Consider the following 13539-nt stretch of genomic DNA (forward strand, 5'->3'; position numbering starts at 1 on the left):
AAACCTAACTAACCTAAGGACACCACACACATCCATGCCCGAGGCAGGATTCGAACCTGCGACCGTAGCAGCAGCGCGGTTCCGGACTGAAGCGCCTAGAACGGCTCGGCCACAGCGGCCGGCTCTGCATGAACACATGACAGAACGTGCAAGGCTGCGGCAACTCGATATGTAAACTGACAGTTTTGCATCATATTATGTTCATCCAGAAGTGCTTGATCTTCTCCATATTCTTATTTATTTCAGTTATTTCTTTTACGATAATTCAATTTTTTTCTCCTCATATCTTCTTGAAGGCATTTCCAAATAAATGGTTTGCTTTATTTCAGCCGTTTCTTTATCAGTTAGCGTGTACCATCTGATACTACTTTTCCTTGGGTTTCTTCGTACTTGCCAAATTTTTACCGTTTGTTAAGTGTGTTTGTAAAGTAACTACCTGTTTCAGCTTTGGGTGTATAATTTTCCTTTTTTCAGATGTTAAACTTGTTGTTTAACTGAACTGTCATACCTTAACTATCCTTAAATAGATTCTTTCCTGGGTCTTATGTTTCGAAGATCACCTGAAATTCTAAAGCGATTTAATGCTGTCGCACTCTATAGCATTTCTGAACTACATTTTTTGTTCAATTTGGTTCTTACGAAGTCTATTTTACGTCTGATTTGTTCTGAAAAATGCATTAAGGACAAATATATTTCTCTTTTCGGCGAAATCTTACAATGTTCAAAATTTTTACAGACTGCAATTTTGTCATATGATGACATGATGGAGACCGTGGCTGTTATTTGAAGACAAATGTTGATGGTGTTAGGACAGCAACCAGCCACAAATTTACTTTGAATTCCTTTATTCAAAGGAAACTGTTACCGGTTTCGAATCGTTGTAATTCATCCTCAGACGGTTTACACACTTTCTTCATGACATTTGGTGTGTTTTTATAGATTAATTGTCCTAAAACATAATTATAAACACGCCACACACATATGGTTGCGTTACAGATTTTCGTTGCATGTGACTCACGTGAAACGTCGGTTTCGAGTGTTTGTTTTCATAAAATTCGTCCAACCGATGTAAATGCATTCCCACTGCATCCTCGTTGTTGCACACGTAAATATTTCTCACTTTACGCTTCAGATTTGTCGCTGAGATCATTTCAACCACGCACCACATGTTTTGATACATACAAAGAGCTTACAAACATATGAGTATCACAGATGCTATGATATATCGTAACATTTGACGAAGATGTCCTATGTTTGGAAAGGATCATATATTCATTTACAAAACTATAATGCCTTTTACGTTAGTACAGAGACATTGAATTTTTGAGTTGATATTGCTAAATTAATTATTAAGTTTTTTATATATATTTAGAACTGTATAGTTAAAATAGTATATTATTTTATTACATCTGGCATGAGAAAGAAAACTGGCGTTCTACGGATCGGAGCGTGGAATGTCAGATCCCTTAATCGGGCAGGTAGGTTAGAAAATTTAAAAAGGGAAATGGATAGGTTGAAGTTAGATATAGTGGGAATTAGTGAAGTTCGGTGGCAGGAGGAACAAGACTTCTGGTCAGGTGACTACAGGGTTATAAACACAAAATCAAATAGGGGTAATGCAGGAGTAGGTTTAATAATGAATAGGAAAATAGGAATGCGGGTAAGCTACTACAAACAGCATAGTGAACGCATTATTGTGGCCAAGATAGATACGAAGCCCACGCCTACTACAGTAGTACTAGTTTATATGCCAACTAGCTCTGCAGATGATGAAGAAATTGAAGAAATGTATGATGAAATAAAAGAAATTATTCAGATTGTGAAGGGAGACGAAAATTTAATAGTCATGGGTGACTGGAATTCAAGAGTAGGAAAAGGGAGAGAAGGAAACATAGTAGGTGAATATGGATTGGGGGACAGAAATGAAAGAGGAAGCCGCCTGGTCGAATTTTGCACAGAGCACAACATAATCATAACTAACACTTGGTTTAAGAATCATGAAAGAAGGTTGTATACATGGAAGAACCCTGGAGATACTAAAAGGTATCAGATAGATTATATAATGGTAAGACAGAGATTTAGGAACCAGGTTTTAAATTGTAAGACATTTCCAGGGGCAGATGTGGACTCTGACCACAATCTATTGGTTATGACCTGTAGATTAAAACTGAAGAAACTGCAAAAAGGTGGGAATTTAAGGAGATGGGACCTGGATAAACTAAAAGAACCAGAGGTTCTACAGAGATTCAGGGAGAGCATAAGGGAGCAATTGACAGGAATGGGGGAAATAAATACAGTAGAAGAAGAATGGGTAGCTTTGAGGGATGAAGTAGTGAAGGCAACAGAGGATCAAGTAGGTAAAAAGACGAGGGCTAGTAGAAATCCTTGGGTAACAGAAGAAATATTGAATTTAATTGATGAAAGGAGAAAATATAAAAATGCAGTAAGTGAAACAGGCAAAAAGGAATACAAACGTCTCAAAAATGAGATCGACAGGAAGTGCAAAATGGCTAAGCAGGGATGGCTAGAGGACAAATGTAAGGATGTAGAGGCCTATCTCACTAGGGGTAAGATAGATACCGCCTACAGGAAAATTAAAGAGACCTTTGGAGATAAGAGAACGACTTGTATGAATATCAAGAGCTCAGATGGAAACCCAGTTCTAAGCAAAGAAGGGAAAGCAGAAAGGTGGAAGGATAGAGGGTCTATACCAGGGTGATGTACTTGAGGACAATATTATGGAAATGGAAGAGGATGTAGATGAAGATGAAATGGGAGATATGATACTGCGTGAAGAGTTTGACAGAGCACTGAAAGACCTGAGTCGAAACAAGGCCCCCGGAGTAGACAATATTCCATTGGAACTACTGACGGCCGTGGGAGAGCCAGTCCTGACAAAACTCTACCATCTGGTGAGCAAGATGTATGATACAGGCGAAATACCCTCAGACTTCAAGAAGAATATAATAATTCCAATCCCAAAGAAAGCAGGTGTTGACAGATGTGAAAATTACCGAACTATCAGCTTAATAAGTCACAGCTGCAAAATACTAACACGAATTCTTTACAGACGAATGGAAAAACTAGTAGAAGCCAACCTCGGGGAAGATCAGTTTGGATTCCGTAGAAACACTGGAACACGTGAGGCAATACTGACCTTAAGACTTATCTTAGAAGAAAGATTAAGGAAAGGCAAACCTACGTTTCTAGCATTTGTAGACTTAGAGAAAGCTTTTGACAATGTTGACTGGAATACTCTCTTTCAAATTCTAAAGGTGGCAGGGGTAAAATACAGGGAGCGAAGGGCTATTTACAATTTGTACAGAAACCAGATGGCAGTTATAAGAGTCGAGGGACATGAAAGGGAAGCAGTGGTTGGGAAGGGAGTAAGACAGGGTTGTAGCCTCTCCCCGATGTTGTTCAATCTGTATATTGAACAAGCAGTAAAGGAAACAAAAGAAAAATTCGGAGTAGGTATTAAAATTCATGGAGAAGAAATAAAAACTTTGAGGTTCGCCGATGACATTGTAATTCTGTCAGAGACAGCAAAGGACTTGGAAGAGCAGTTGAATGGAATGGACAGTGTCTTGAAAGGAGGATATAAGATGAACATCAACAAAAGCAAAACAAGGATAATGGAATGTAGTCTAATTAAGTCGGGTGATGCTGAGGGAATTAGATTAGGAAATGAGGCACTTAAAGTAGTAAAGGAGTTTTGCTATTTGGGGAGCAAAATAACTGATGATGGTCGAAGTAGAGAGGATATAAAATGTAGGCTGGCAATGGCAAGGAAAGCGTTTCTGAAGAAGAGAAATTTGTTAACATCCAGTATTGATTTAAGTGTCAGGAAGTCATTTCTGAAAGTATTCGTATGGAGTGTAGCCATGTATGGAAGTGAAACATGGACGATAAATAGTTTGGACAAGAAGAGAATAGAAGCTTTCGAAATGTGGTGCTACAGAAGAATGCTGAAGATTAGATGGGTAGATCACATAACTAATGAGGAAGTATTGAATAGGATTGGGGAGAAGAGAAGTTTGTGGCACAACTTGACCAGAAGAAGGGATCGGTTGGTAGGACATGTTCTGAGGCATCAAGGGATCACCAATTTAGTATTGGAGGGCAGCGTGGAGGGTAAAAATCGTAGAGGGAGACCAAGAGATGAATACACTAAGCAGATTCAGAAGGATGTAGGTTGCAGTAGGTACCGGGAGATGAAAAAGCTTGCACAGGATAGAGTAGCATGGAGAGCTGCATCAAACCAGTCTCAGGACTGAAGACCACAACAACAACAACAACATCTGGCATCATGAGAATTATAGTAACATATAAATTTGCTACTTGATCTGCAGATAGGTGTATTAATATTATTTGCTTTGGAGGCTGGAAAGTAATTTTTGGAAATTTTTCAGGAACAAACAGAGTTAGCTAACACCCCTTTAGTGGCTTGTGATGTCATTCTCATGATTCTATTCTGGTTAATTTACTTGCGTGTCATACCACAGAATTACTCATTATGAAGTACATCACCATTTTCTGTTGTGTACCGTCACTGACTGGCAGTATGTGACTATCTAAATTTGACACTAGAGTTGAGACTTCTGATTTTAATTGCTTGACTTTTAACTTAGTGATATTTTTCACTCATTTATTTATTGATTTATCTCACCTGGCGATAATATAGTGAACTACTTTAAATTCTGTTCATTTTTGCACTAAACAGGAAAGCATTCTACTCTTAAAGCATCAATGTCGCTATATGTTAAACATGTTTACGCCTCAAAATCCAGTTCTCTAACTTCTGCACATTGTTAGCAAGTATCAACTTGCTACCAAAGCTCTTCCCTCAGAAATGCATTACAAGTAATAATTTCTTCCTTAGCAGCATCAATTTTATTGATCATACAGTTGTTCACCTCATTTATTGTGTTTGGCATACCTTCGTGATCAGTCTTTAATTGGCCAAGGATATCCGTAATCTGATTTAAAACATAAGAAAGATTTGCAGGCGCAGATCCAGGTTTCGTTTCTGGGGGGAGGGGGGGGGGGGGGTGGCTACCGCCCCCCTCCCCCCGAAATAGTACTTGCCGTCACCCCCACTCTTAAAGTTCCTAAGATTTAAATAATAACAACAATAAAAATATAAAATGTTTTAATCTAATAATAATAATAATAACAACAATAATAACAGTAAGATTTGTGCCTGCAACGTAGGAAACAGTACCAACTGGAAAACAAGATAGAAGAAGAAAGAATACCAAGCAGCCTTGAAATCGGAAAGATTACGTATCGGTACTGAATAGATACTCAGTTTAAAGACAGTCCCGAGTCACCAAGCGATGAGTATCAGGGAGACTATCTGTTCCTCTGTATACTCGTATTTCACACAGGCATGCGACTCTGTAGATGGACCATCGCTGATCCTGTAACTGGAAAGGGAGAGGTCTTGCTGAGAAGACGATGAACGTCATCAACCAGTCAGTAACCGAACTCCAAATATGAAATGAAATTCATGGGAAAGTTATCAGAGCTCTTCGAAACTATAACAGAAGTGATACACGCAGATGATATTTCCCCACTACTGTTCGACATACTATTAGACAAAGTTGAATGGGAAAGAGGAATGAAGATACAGGGTCTTTATAAACGAATCAGGCTAGGAAGTAAAGCCAGAGGACTTTGTCGTTTTCTGATGATCTCGCAATACTCACAGATAACACAGAAACTACAGTAAAGCAAATCGAAAGTGAAGGCTGTAATGTTTGGCTTACATATCCCATCCGAGAAAGCAAAATGCATGTCAAACCAAACTGATATACCACAAATATATTACCACAAAATATGACAAGATAAAGTGATTTCACAAATTCAAGTAATCTTGGGGAGCTTTTACAGGCAAATGGAATACAGAAAGAAGCTGAAGAACAGATAAACCAAAAGATGACAACACCTTTCTTGAATAGTGGAAACAGCTGCAATAAACCATATTTGTTGCTTAACGTAAAAGTGGGACGTTTCCACTATGACGTCAAATAAAAAACCTTATACTCGTCGGAAATGTTGGTCATGGATCGGGAAGGTAAGCTAGAAAATAGTATGGAACTCAAGAGAAGAATCATCAGAAAAGTCGTACGGTCCAATAAGTTATAAGAAAACGATAACGGAGTACACAGAAAGCATTAAGAACATGAAGCAGGTCACCGAGGTCAGAAAAGACATGATACTGACTTGCAGACTCACATATACAAGACAGACATACAGTCAGTCACGAAGTACTCAAGTGGAAAACGAGGCAAAAGGAACAAGTTGGCCAGAAGAAAGAAAGAAAATTCATAGTGCGAAGATGAAAGAAGTGTTGTGCCTGAGAAAATCTCACTTCAAGTAGACACTCTGCGTGACTACTAGCGGCATAATAATAATAATAATAATAATAATAATAATAATAATAATAACAGTAATTATTATTATTATAAGAAGAAGAAGAAAGGGAAGAATATTACCAGTGATAACAATTTGTTTTTATCAGTCTTAGTAGATCGCTTCAACAAATCATAGCTCAATGCCAATCAATGCCAACCAGAAAATTTTAAGGTACATCTGAATTACACTTGATTTAAGAACTATAACAGCAATAAACTCTCTAAACTTTGACGTCATAATTTACACAGTATAATAGCAAAGTGTGAAGTCACCATTTTTAGTAGTTCACTCAACACTACGATAGTGAACACCACTGCTATCGTAAACACAGATCTGCTGACTACGGTTACGACAGCGTACAAATGAGGGTAATGTTGTCTGTTTCATTCATTTTTGCCTATGTTCGAGAAGCCAGTTTTTCTGTCGTGATTCTTCAGTTTCTCCTAGCATATTGATTGATCGAACAGCTTACGAGTGTACTGCTTGTTCATTGTACCCAGCGTTCACAATATTTCGCGGCGATCGGACAAGTCGCCGTCGACAGTTGCACTTACGTACTGACCTCATGATTTTTATTTAAAAAAAAAGGAAACAAAGAAGAGTGGAGCCCTTCCACGCCTACACTAGCGTGGTGACCATCACAGAAGTTCTACTGTCACCTTTGCATTGGTTAGTTATTTGAATCGAGCTTGTAACAGGATGTGGGACTGTGATGTTGTCCGTAACTCTGGGTAGTATTGCCCACGAATATGAGCCCCCATCAGGAAAAAGTTCGAAGCATAGCGCATTTAAGGGCAGAGGGAAAGAAGTTTCGTGGCAAGCACCACGGGAAAAAAAAACTCTGCGATAATCTGGACGGGTAGTAAGGGCAGTAGCAGTGTTCTTGCTCTCTGCGACAGATTATGCAAGAGTAGGTTATGCCAGTAGCGGATTTTGTGCAGTTCGATACCAGTGTCATAGCCTTCTGTTCGTCCTAAAGAGATCAACCCGAATCAGTGCGACAGCGGCATGTACTGCTGTGTGGCCCTCCCTGGTGCTCTCTGTCAATGGCGACTATGCGCAGCAGTAGGCCCAGTTTGATTGCAGGTTCTTCCACAGCGTCGAACCCGTCACCCGTGTCAAGAGCCGTGGCTGACCCCTCACCGTCCAGGGTTTTGCAAGTGGGTGAGCTCCACCAGCGCAGCTTCTCTGTCGGCTGGGACTTACAGCAATTTGGAGTGGTTGCTGCTCATTTCAGGTGTCGTCCCATTAGACAGTGTAGGGAACTGCGATTGCTCCCCCCCCCCCCCCCCCCGACCCCTCCTGCCACCTTGCTGAACACTGCTGAGGAAGCTCCGCTGGCTCAACTTCGCTACCCTTGCAGGCGTTTCCATGTGTCATCCATGAAGACAGCCCAGTCTCCTATAATCAATGCCTGTTGCGGCTGTAGCTGCTTGTAGGCTTCCTCAAATTGTTACAGCAGTTTTTCGATGGCTGCGTCATCGTGTGCCATTAAGACGGCCTTGTACGCTTCCTTCGCTGCCTCCATGTCAGCTATGAGAGCTTTCCTCTCCTTCTGTATAAGGTGGCGTGGAAGGCCGTCACTGTCGTCTCGGCAGCTTGTCCAGCGGGATGCGCTTCTCATAGCTTCCCTGCTTCGTCTTCTCAGGTACTGACAGCAATGTCCATTCCGCTAACGACCGCCCCCCCCCTCCCCCCTACCGACACTGGCGGGATATTCCGGCCGTTCGCAGTCGGCGGAAGCAGGTGTCGTCCGCCCGCTCCTTGGTTGTGCTGTCTTGATGAGAGCCACCGTCTGTCGTCTCCTTCCCCTTAGGCGGCTTTTCTTCTTGGTCGTGGTCTTCTCGTCCGCGGCTTGTCTGTGGCCAGAGGATACCGGACAGTTTTCGATATGTGGCACACCACAACGAGCACATGTCGGAGCTTCTTCTTTTCTTTTGCACAAGCTGTAGTGTCCGCCAGAACACTTGGCGCAAGTCGTGGCATTGCTACAAGACTTTGCCACGTGGCCCTCTTCCTGGCACCTGATACACTGGGGCTTAGGATCCAGGCCTGGAGGGAGAGCTTTTACTTGGATCGAGAAGCCTATGAGCTTTCACAGCGAGAAGATGTCGCCTGTCGTTTGCACGGCTACGACAAACAGTAGCTTTTTTCTGTTTGTTCAGTTATGCAGTTTGACTGTCACATCCCCGATACCAGCACGCAAAAGCCTTTCTTTGACTGCCAACTCATCGCAGATCTGGTTGCAGGTTCGAATCCTGCCTCAGTCATTTGCTTTCCTGGTCCACTCGCCTTCTCGCCAATAGAGCGAGGGAAAAACGACTGCGTATATACCTCCGTCCGAGCCGTAATCTCTCTAAATTTATCTTCGTGGTCCTTACCCGTAATGTACATACGCGACAGTAGAAACGTTCTACAGTCTGCTTCAAATGCCGGTTCTGTAAATTTTCTCAATCGTGCTCCTCGAAAAGAACATCACCTACCTTCCAGTAATTTCCATATGAGTCTCCTAACGAGGGAACCTCCCAATCGCACCCCCGTCAGATTTAGTTATAAGTTGGCACAGTGGATAGGCCTTGAAAAACTGAACACAGATCAATCGAAAAAACAGGAACAAGTTGTGTGGAACTATGAAAAAAATAAGCAAAATATACAAACTGAGTAGTCCATGCGCGAGAGAGGCAATATCAAGGATAATGTGAAATAAGGAGCGGCGTGGTCCCGTGGTTAGCGTGAGCAGCTGCGGAACGAGAGGTCCTTGGTTCAAGTCTTCCCTCGAATGAAAAGTTTAATTATTTATTTTCAGACAATTATTATCTGTCTGTCCGTCCGTCCGCTGCGAGGTAACTGCACCGTAGTATGGGGACGCTACACCTAAACGGAAAAATCTGAAAACGTTAAAAACGTATGTTTTGACAGAGCACAGGGAAAACTGTGCGACTGTGAAACTGTTGCATTCATTTGTTGCAGTTTATGTGACAAACTCTTATGTTTTCATCACTTTTTTGAGAGTGATTACCACATCCACAAGAAAACCTAAATCGGGCAAGGTAGAAGAATCTTTTTATCCATTCGCCAAGTGTACAAGTTAGGTGGGTCGACAACATATTCCTATCATGAGACGCACATGCCGTCACCAGTGTCGTATAGAATATATCAGACGTGCTTTCCTGTGGAGGAATCGGTTGACCTATGACCTTGCGATCAAATGTTTTCGGTTCCCATTGGAGAGGCACGTCCTTTCGTCTACTAATAGCACGGTTTTGCGGTGCGGTCGCAAAACACAGACACTAAACTTATTACAGTGAACAGAGACGTCAATGAACGAACGGACAGATCATAACTTTGCAAAAATAAAGAAAGCAAACTTTTCACTCGAGGAAAGACTTGAACCAAGGACCTCTCGTTCCGCAGGTGCTCACGTTAACCACGGGACCACGGCGCTCCTGAGCTCACGCTATCCTTGATGTTGCCTCTCTTGCGCATGGACTACTCAGTTTGTATATTTTGCTTATTTTTTTCATAGTTCCACACAACTTGTTCCTGTTTTTTCGATTGATCTGTGTTCAGTTTTTCGAGGCCTATCCACTGTGACAACTTATAACTAAATCTGAGGGGGGTGCGATTGGGAGGTCCCCTTGTAAGTATCTCTGTCATACTTTCGTGTTGTTCGAACCTACCGGTAATAAATCTAGCAACCGGCATCTGAATTGCTACATTGTCTTCCTTTAATCCAACCCGGAGCCGATACCAAACATTCGAACAGTATTCAACAATATGTCGCACTAGCGTACTAGATGGGCTCTCCATTACAGGTGAACCACACTTTCCTAAAATTCTCCCAACAAACCGAAGTAAACCATTTGTCTTCCCTACTACAATCCTTTCATGCTCATTCCAGTTCACATTGCTCTGCAGCCTTCCGCCTGGGTATTTAATCGACGTGACTGCAAAGCAGTAACAGTACTAATGCTGTACTCGAACATTATGGGTTTGTTTTTCCTACTCATCCGCATTAATTTACATTTAGGGCTAGCTGCCACTCATCGTACCAACAAGAAATTTTTCCTAAGTTATCTTGCATCCTCCTACAGTTACTCAACGACGACACCTGCTCATATATCTCAGTATCATCAGCAAACAGCTGTAGACAGCTACTTACCCTGACCGCCAGATCATTTATGTATGTAGAAGATAACAGCTGTCCTATAACACGTCCCTGGGGCACTCCTGACGATACTGATACTCTTGTCTCTGATGAACATTCTCCATAGAAACAATACACTGGGCTTTTTCACTTAAGAAGTCTTCCAGCCACTCACATACCTAGGAACCTATTCTGTATGCTTGTACCTTTGTTAGCAGTCGGCAGTGGGACACCGTGTGAAATGCCTTACGGAAAACTAGGAATATGGATCCCACCTGTTGCCCTTTATCCATACTTAGCAGTATATCATGTGAGAAAAGGGTAAGCTGAGTTTCGCAAGAGCGATCTTCCTTGAACCGGGTGATTCGTACGCAGAAGCTACTTCCGTCTCAATGAAATTGATTATATTCGAAGTCAGAATATGTTCAAGGATTCTGCAGCAAACCAATGGACGAGAGAGTCGCAATAAATGCGAGATAAGTAAGGGACCAACGCTGAAGAGTATTCTTTGTAAAACCGAATTGGGATTCCATCAGGACCTGTCGACTTACTTGGTTTCAGTTCTTTCAGTTGTTTCTCTACACCAGGGCTGCTAATTACTGTGTCCTCCATACGGGAGTCAGTGCGATGGTCGAACGACGGTACGTTTTTACGCTTCTCCTGTGTGAACCATTTTTAAAATGCGAAATTGAAAACTTCGACTTTACTTTTGCTATCTTCTACTGTCACACCAGGCTGGTCAACGAGTGGCTGGATAGATGGCTTAGACCTACTTAGCGATTTTACGTAGGACCAGAATTCTCTCGGGTATTCGGCAAAATCTTTTGCTAAGGTATGACGATGGTAATTGTTGCAAGCTTCGCTCAACGGCCATTTTACAAACGCACGAATTTCTATTAACTTTCGCCTGTCGTCATATGCACATTCTCTTTTGAACCGATAGTGCTACAGCCTTTGCTTTCTCAGCATTTTCCGAATATCGTTCTTAAACCACAGTGTGTCTTTTCCGTCCTTAATCCACTTACTTAACTTATACTTCTCCAACGTATGATCCACAATCCGTTTAAAATTTGCGCATAATTCCTCTACGTCCGTCGTACTGGAACTAAATGATGTTAGTTCATTGTCATTGTGGGATGCCAACAACTCTCTAACTGCTCTTTCTAGCATATATTAACTTTAGAAGTGATATTATGCATTTGGTGATATTCCTGATCATGATTATCCTGAGACCATTTTCCAGCACCTCAGAAGAAATTATTACTATCGCTTTTTCGTGTGTACCTCTTGTAATGTGCTATATGTATCTATGCGAGATTAGTGGTCTTGGGGTTTTGCTGAAGAGAGCTTTTGTTTGATACATTCAGTTCATCGGCCGAGCCCTAAACAGGTTTCACTTCTTCTTTGCGATGCCCATATAAGAAACTTCTTCGGCAGAAACGTGGATCGCGTATCGATGCACCCAACGGAACGAGCGATCCCAGATTTGACATTGCCCTTATTTTGCTACTTTCCTTTGATCGAGGCTCTTCTTCCTACTCATCTGCATTCACTTTTTCTTTTTTTTTTCAGAGCAAGGTGCCATTCATGACACCAACTAGACATTTTGTCTAACTCATCTTATATCCTCCTACATTCAGTCAACAACAAGACCTTCTCATACACCATCGGACCATCAGAAAACAGCAGCGTATTGCTGCTCACGCCATCTGTTAGATCATTTATGTATGTAGAGAAATACGACCACACATCCCTGGGACACTGCTGACGATACCCTTGTCTCTGATGAACACTCAACGTCGAGGATAACGTATTGGCTTCTATTACTTAAGAAGCCACGCATCTGGGAACTTGTTCCATATGCTAGTATCTTCGATAATAGTCTGCAGTGGGGCACCGTGTCAAATAAAAAAAAAAAGCACTCCGTCTTCAGGCCACAAGTGGCCCATCGGGACCATCAGACCACCGTGTTATCCTCAGCTGAGGATGCGGATAGGAGGGGCGTGTGGTCAGCACACCGCTCTCCCGGTCGTTATGGTTTTCTGTGACCGGAGCCGCTGCTATTCGGTCGAGTAGCTCCTCAATTGACATCACGAGGCTGAGTGCACCCCGAAAAATGGCAGCAGCGCATGGCGGCTGGATGGTCACCCACCCAAGCGCCGGCCACGCCCGATAGTGCTTAACTTCGGTGATCTCACGGGAACCGGTGTATCCACTGTGGCAAAGCCGTTGCCACATTACCGTGTCAAATGCTTCTCCGAAATCTAGAAATAGGGAATCTACATGTTGCCGTTCATCCATAGTTCGCAGGATATCGTGCGATAGAAGGGAAAGCTGTTTTAGTTATGCACGAGCGATGCTTTATAAACCCGTGCTGATCTGTGGACAGAAGCTGTTACTTCTCAAGAAAATTTGTTATTCGAGACCGTTCTTTTACCATTATTATGTACAGGAGTCACCTGCGGTTTTTACAGTCTGTTTGAACTTTGCGTAAGACGAGATATTCGCGATAAATGCAAGCTAAGTAAAGGGTCAATGCTGTAGAGTACTTACCGTTAAACCGAAAAGGGAATCCGTCCGGACCTGGCGACTTACTTTTTCAACTCTTTCAGTTGCTTCTCAACGCCAAGGATGCCTATTTCTAAGTCTTCGATACAAGAATCTGAGTGTCATTCAAACAACAATATCTCTGTACAATGCTGTGTGAATAATTTTTTGAACACTTCGTTTTTCCTTTTTCTGGGTTCCATTGCCACACTGGACTGGTCGACAAGTGACTGGACTTCGACTCGCTTGGTGATGATCACTATACCCGGAATATATACTGACACTGTCGACAAGATCAAATCTTTTGTAGCTACGAGCTCTAAAATATTTACATTTCGTATGGTTTGTCGAACTAACTACACAGGTCAGTTTTCGGAAAACGTGCTCCGAACTACTTCATAAGCCTGTCTGTCCCTACCACCTGC

Source organism: Schistocerca serialis, chromosome 3, assembly GCF_023864345.2.
Source record: "Schistocerca serialis cubense isolate TAMUIC-IGC-003099 chromosome 3, iqSchSeri2.2, whole genome shotgun sequence".
Classification (NCBI taxonomy): domain Eukaryota; kingdom Metazoa; phylum Arthropoda; class Insecta; order Orthoptera; family Acrididae; genus Schistocerca; species Schistocerca serialis.